Genomic DNA, 7,273 nt, shown 5'->3' on the forward strand with positions numbered 1-7,273 from the left:
TCGATACCAAAAATCTATACTGCAGATATGCACATACAGGATACCTACTCAATTAAGAACTCATGAGCACAGTCCTTCAAAGTGACTCTTTTTAAGCAGTTCAAAACTGCGAATGCTGCATTTTCCTTGCAAAATCTTTTCTGGCAGCAGCAATCATTCAAGTACAAAATCACTCCGCGGTCAGAAACATCATTTTTGTAACTGACCTTACAAAGAAGAATTTCCTGCAAGATACGCATGTCTATTAAACACAAATCATGTTTCTCTTGGACCTATGCAAGTCCAACCAAAATGAAGATTAATTTGCCAAGTAGAAACATAGATGACTCACTTTCATGAGTTCCCATGATGAATTGTTACTTTGAGATGAATCAAGAACTGCCTTATATGCAAGGTTTGATATTGCAGTTGCAGCCAACACACCTACAGGATCACCAGCGGGTGGAGTATTTACGGAATTAACTCCTTCATCATCCACATACTCAAGCTGCACAAGTGAACCAGTACACACATTTCTGACACTTCCATCATAGCAGATAACAACATCTCGAAGAATTGCCATCAAATATTTAAACAAAGTTCCAGGTTCTGTGAGTCTCTCTAGACGAACGAACTATCACTTCTCTGGATGATATCGCGTGGACTAACATTTCATATGGATTTAGACCATGAAAAAAAGAGTTCTTCACCAGTCCATATGCTTCTGATGGATGATCAACTTCACCAGCGGAATACTTGCTTACAAAGTTTAAAAAGCAGTCATCAACCAAAGCCCTTGAGTAATATTTTCCTTGATCAAAAAGTTGGAAGACCTAAAAATCCAAGCTGTTCAACCACTTTAACCATTGATGAATCACTTTTTGAGTCGATTAAGTTACCCAGTGCAGAAGAATTCAGGACAAAATTTCGCTATTGGATCCTTCATGCTTCTAAGATGGTTCTGAACTTGCAATTCCACAAGTTCATCACGTCTTGATCTCAATTGATTGAGTATGCATGAATTTTTCTCGATGCTTCCTTGAATTTCACTAACAACAGCCTTTGATAAAATAAAATCTTTCAAACAAATACTAAAGCCTTCCATAAACAGCATCTCCACTAGTAAAGGCTGTATATAATTGAAGAAATTAAGAACCTCCATTGGGCCCTTCATGCGGTAAATATGAGTCATGATATCTGTCAGCAAAGACTGCACTACATCTTGTTGATCAGTGTCTAACTTCAAAATTTCACTCTCACGTATAAAATATCGTTCGCCAGAACAGTCCAACAAAAGCAGGGAACACATTCTGGAGAACTTGAAGAATTGTCCAACAAGGACCACATTTATTAGTAGCCTTGACTATTGCAGGTGGTGGCAGCATTGATGAGACATACATCCCCAATTGTTGTGCTACTTCCTTCTTTATGAAACCAGGTTTGAATATAAGCTTCAAGGCCAATGAAGCATCCTGAACAAGCTGCAAGTTCAAGCTCCCAGAATGGGAACTAAGCAGCTGTTTTTCCACACTAAATAATTCTAGAACCTCAGCTTTCGCAGATAGGGATTGTGGATAGAAAATATGAACACAGTCACCATCAAAATCTGCTCCAAGTGGAGCACATATAAGAGGATTGATCTTAACAGTATGATCATCGTGAATATAAACATAGAATGCTTGTAATGAGTGCTTATGAGTACTGGGGGGGGCTGTTCATAAAAACTATATCCCCATCTAAAATTTGACGATTTATAACCTGGCCAATTTTAAGATTTGTATGCCCCTTTGACCCTACAGAAATGGCATAAGTGGAGGAACCATCTTTGTATGTAATACACAAGCAGCCATCAACTACATTCTGCAAACGAGTTATATATTATGCTCAGTCACACGTTCTTCAAATGTAATTCTCTTTGCTATTTCTGATGGTAACCCCACTACATTAATTCCAACATAAGGGTCTCCACTAACAACAGAACGAGAGGAAAACCCAGAACCCTTTCTGATAAATAAAGTTCTAATCTTATCAAGCCACTGCTTTGTCAAATACTCATTAGTCTCATTGCCAAATGCAAATCTTCTTGTGATGTCACGAGGTGCCTGTTAGGTAAGAAGTAAATTGATTTGAATTAAACATCAAAACAAAACAAAATTCATTAATTTAATATAGCCTGACGAAACCACAATACAAACTTTGAACAGCAAAGCTGTCCTGTTTCTATTATGTAAATGTACCTTTGTGGTACCTCTGAGATTCATATACAGTGCAATTGATGATTGCAGATCATTTGTCTCAATTTCATAAGATTCAAAACTTGGAGAACCAGAACTTGACCTTTTGATCAGCTCAATCTTGCCAAGAATTTTCTTATGAAGGGACTTTGAAATATCCTACAAATCAGAAGGAAAAGAAATATTAATAGCAGTTCTACAAGCAGACTCATTCAGAGTACAATTGTCAGATAATCAGGTGTTCATCATTAAAATACTTACCGAGGACATGACACATTTCCCATCTGAAATTTCTGGCACACACAAGCAATTCGGAGGAACAGGTAGCTAGCTGTTCCATAATGAACCCCTTCTGAAGAAAGTATCCCTTCCCAGCCAACTTTTTTTGGGTTTCTTCTGGAAGCTTCTCCAAAATTTTAAGAGCCTAAAATACATAGTTACATAATGAGCATTTCCCCGTCATACTACAGGAAAAAATTATTAGACTGCAACCTTACCACAAGACATTTTCACATTCATACATCACATAAAGTCCTCCATTCTTTAGTTTATCAAATGTATTTAATTCTTCCTTGTTCATGCTCAAAACCAATCACGATTGGATCTTAAAAATTCGCCGGGCTCTAAATGAACCAATCCAACCCTGGTTCTTGGTTCTCTTAGGATCATTAAATCCACAACAAAACAGACTGTAACAAAAACAAGAGAACACCTTGGAATGATAATATCCAATCTGATTGTTCAAATTTTAATTTGGTCAATTGTGCCTTATAAGTAGTCGAAAAAAAAAATCAAATTGTTAACAGTAATTAATGTGATAATGTATGTGAGGCATCAAAAGGATCTAATTTTATCATTTATCATATAGAAAATGAATATCACTATAGTTTTAAGGATATAGTAAAATTTTAGTAACCAAAAATATCTATAGAAATTTGGAAAAGTATATTTGAGCCACAAAGACCAAAGAATAAGAATGTATAATTCATGGCAACAAAGACGAGAAAAAATCAGCAGTGCTGCCGTAACTACGTACCTGTACTGATTGCTCTTCTCTTCCACCAGTCTGCAGAGTATAAGAAAAAGTGTATGGTGTATCCTCTCGTCTCTTCCCGATTGGATATAGCTACAATGTGTAAATATGTTCAGACGTGATGCGATGCACTCAGAAGGTGTTTATGCAATGCACTCAAAACTGCAATGCATCGGACCTTTTGTTTCTTTTAATGTCCTCCAAACTGCACTCCCGTGCTTACAGCTTCTCCTAATGGTATTTATCTTAACAGAAAAGATAAAAAGAACGGATGATCTACCAAAAGTAAATACACAAGATAATTAATTTACTTGGTCTAACCAGACGTATTCAAAAGAGCAGAGATTTGTTCTTCCAAAAGGAATCCCTTCCTGTTTCATCTTCATTGTTTCACAAAAGCGAGATATTTTATGATTGACAGTGAGTATAAGAAATTTACATTTAAAAAAAAACAACTACAATTTTCATGTACATTTTATAGAATAATTGGCAAATAGATATGTGATATAGGCAGAACCTAAAAGCTTCACAATTTCATATGAAAAGCTATATTTTGCAAGGGATTCGTTAAATCATAATTAAAGGAAGAAGCTGTAATAATCCAACCACCCCTGCAGTTCAAACAGAGAGACACGATGATCAGAATATGAAATCAAGTCATAACAAGTTATTACAATCATTTGCCATAATTTATATATTATGAATAGATCATGCTTGATATCAATTGTTGTCTCATCAGAATGCTTGATATCACTCGGAGTATGGAACTTAAGATATATTGCAAGCTTAAGACAAAATGGAAACCTGAATAATGCTAAACAGAAAAACAGCCTTAAAAGTATCGACTGAATGAATCACACAGCATCATATGTTAGTTATTATCCATGATTTAGAGGGCAGGAAGTAATGTAGGATGGACTTCCTTCCACGTCAACATCATGCTAGGTAATCCATGAATCACAATGTCAACAGATAAAATACCACTATCCACTATGAACATTAAACACATGAAAACCCCTTTCTGAAGAACACTTTAGACTTGTTTATGAAAAAAAAAAAACATTGAACTGTATGTTCTTCTATACCAAGGAACATTAATAACACATACATTGGTCTAACCAGAAGTATTCAAATTGGCAAATGATTTCAATTGTTTTGGATGTCAACCATGATTTCTTCTATTTGATACATCAGAAAATTGGGAAGCGAGGAAATACAATCTTAGGGGAAGTACATTTTCTTTTAATAGAAACTTTACAGTCGATAAATTGCTCTCCTAATTTGTTGATGCAGATATGAATCTGATACAACTACTGCTTCCCCGATTTTGTGTTGCATTGGATTGCTGGTTTATACCCTATTTCCCTTCTGACGTTTTGGAAGATAAGCTTCGAATTATACTTGTTGTTATCAGGAAAAATACCTTTTGCCTCTAGCGAAGAGAGAATATCAACTTTATTCTTGAGGTTGAGGGCTGCTGTGAAGTAAGAAGGTTGATCAAACCTGGACAAGGAACATGTGCCGTGCTTATCCCATTCGTGTTGCCAGAACGAGTGGCCATCGCTGTTGGGACAACGAAAACTGTGCCAGTGTTGAATCATCTTGCATATCAAAGGGTCCATCTGTAATCGAAGACAAGGATAAAAAACGATGAATGACTCACACTCTCATTTTGTAAGGTACCTTTACGATAAAGTAGTCTGTGTCAGAGTCGAATATACTTTACGTCGGACGTACTTAGAAGATGAGGGCATGTTCTTACCACAAGATGGAAACATTCCATTGCGGAAAGCGGGCCAAAGGCCATGGATGGTAAAATTTTTTTCCGGATACCCCGTACTCATAGGACAGCAACGGTTGACGTTGCAAAATGATCCGGGCCACTAGATGTTTCAAATCAAATGATCAATATAGAGAAGAACAACAAGATAGAGAAAAAAATTAGACTTACCTGAAGAACCAAGTGAAACTAATCATAATTGGATGCGGCAGTGGTGGAGAAAACCAGCAAGAAAGGGAGGACGAGAGGTGTCATGCTTCGGCGAGTTAGGCTTCTGGGCACGTCGGAAGGCTTCTCCTTTTCTGTATGTGATCATCACAAAATTGAATAAACATTACTGGTTAGCATGCCTGAGGTGGGTTTAATTAATTATCTATAAGACAGATGCATAATTGAAGGAGAAAGAAGAAAAAAAAATAACTCAGGTTGGGGATCTTCAGACTAGTATCATAAACCAGCAGATGACAAAAAAAAAACATCATTTAGCAAAAGATAATAGACATAAAAGTCAATAGCATCTCTCTATAAACAAACCAACAACCCAAGTGTGTGCAGCTGCTGAAATCATAATGTTAGTTCATGAAAATAAAAAAAGATTAACAGAACAGACTATACTATGTCTACAAGTCTAAAGAGAATCAGTAACATAGACTTTGAAGAGGATCTGGATCTACCCTTGTGGAGTTGCTAGTGAAAGGACAGGGTTCCAGATGAGTTTTCTAAAAGTTAAGAGTCAGATGTTCTTGTTTCATGTATGCATGTCTCCTTAACTTTGTTAGTCGGGTTGGATTGCTTTGTCAATATCCATTAAGGTGCTTTAGCTCAATATTTGCTGCCATGAGCCAGACTCAATGTCTAAGTGTTTAGACCATGACTCTGAAGTGCTATGATCTCATCCAACACAAACTTCATTGAAGGAAATTATAGAGCTAAACTCCACAAATACATATAAAAATTCTATATGTTTCACTTGTTTCAAGAAAATATGAACATGTTTATCTAGAAAGAGTAGCACATGGGCCTTATCCTAGACATCCTCATCTAAGAAATAGATTTTGTCTTCATTCTTCTCAAGGCAATCATGTACCAGCTTTCATCTATTTATCCTTCTTTTACCGAGCCTGTCCTTTATTTCATACAAAATACTTTGAAATATATATATATATATATATATATATATATATTCTAAAATCTAAAGTAACCAAACAGGCAAACAAAGAAAGGTTGAACTAGCCAACCAGTATGTTGGAGACCAGGTGACGATGCTGAATTACTTCAAACCCAAATGTCCTCTGTCTAAAACGGCATCAAGCCAAAAAAAACTCAAAATTCCATATACAGCTATTTGCTGTAAAATCAGGGATAGCACATAAAAACCAAAAATATTCACTATCGTCAAATTAATCATTCATTAAAAGTTCAATAGAAACATATCTTGGCTGCCATCCAGCTAAATTCATAACTTTCTCACTGCACAACACAGAATCATCCTTACAGTTCAGAAATCAGGAAATGTTACAGTTTCAAAGGAGGCAACACTATAAATTTATTCCAAAATCAGTTGCTAAATGATTATAAATGTAATCCCATAAATGGAAATTGCATAAGATGAGACCTAGGTACATCCTCCAACTTTTGCAATCCACTATGCACACTAACTTATTTCAGCTCTCCCCTAGACATGTTTCTGATGACTGAAACTTGACAGGTGAAACTGTCAAACAGGCTAGAACATGTTAATCCTTACAGTTATGCATACTGACAATCTAAAAGATAGCAGTAATATAATTCCTGAAAAGTCTCCTGACATCACTACAGGAGATATTTACATAAATTAGATTTGATTATGCAGATGAACCACTAGGTCTAGGACAAGCCCAACAATAATTAATAAAGAGAAAGAAGCACATATTTCAAGCACAGAGATGACTGTGATGTTCATTCAATTTTAAATTAGAACTTCAAATATTGATCTCTTGGATTATACTGCTTTTTTTTTTTTTTCCTTTCCCTAAGTGGACAAGCCAGTATCCCAACAAACTTTAAATTCTCAAACTATCACATAAGCCGTGTTGTCAGTCAATGCAATAAGAAAATGATTTTATGTGAAAACCCTTAGAAAAATTACCTCCAGGCCTAAAAATCTCCCAGTTGATGCAAATATATTGAGAATACTCTTGCTGCTTAAGCTTGTAAATACCTCCGTCGCACTAAAGCTTCCTTGGTTTAAAGCCTCTTCACAATCAA

At 35.9% G+C, this 7,273-nt stretch overlaps 1 pseudogene; it reads right to left on the minus strand.

Moving 5' to 3' along the window:
* Positions 1–44: 44 nt before the first annotated feature.
* Positions 45–5,029, minus strand: LOC135666477 (DNA-directed RNA polymerase V subunit 1-like; annotated as a pseudogene).
* Between the last annotated feature and the right edge of the window lie 2,244 nt (positions 5,030–7,273).

This window comes from Musa acuminata, unplaced genomic scaffold, assembly GCF_036884655.1.
Source record: "Musa acuminata AAA Group cultivar baxijiao unplaced genomic scaffold, Cavendish_Baxijiao_AAA HiC_scaffold_1104, whole genome shotgun sequence".
Taxonomy (NCBI): domain Eukaryota; kingdom Viridiplantae; phylum Streptophyta; class Magnoliopsida; order Zingiberales; family Musaceae; genus Musa; species Musa acuminata.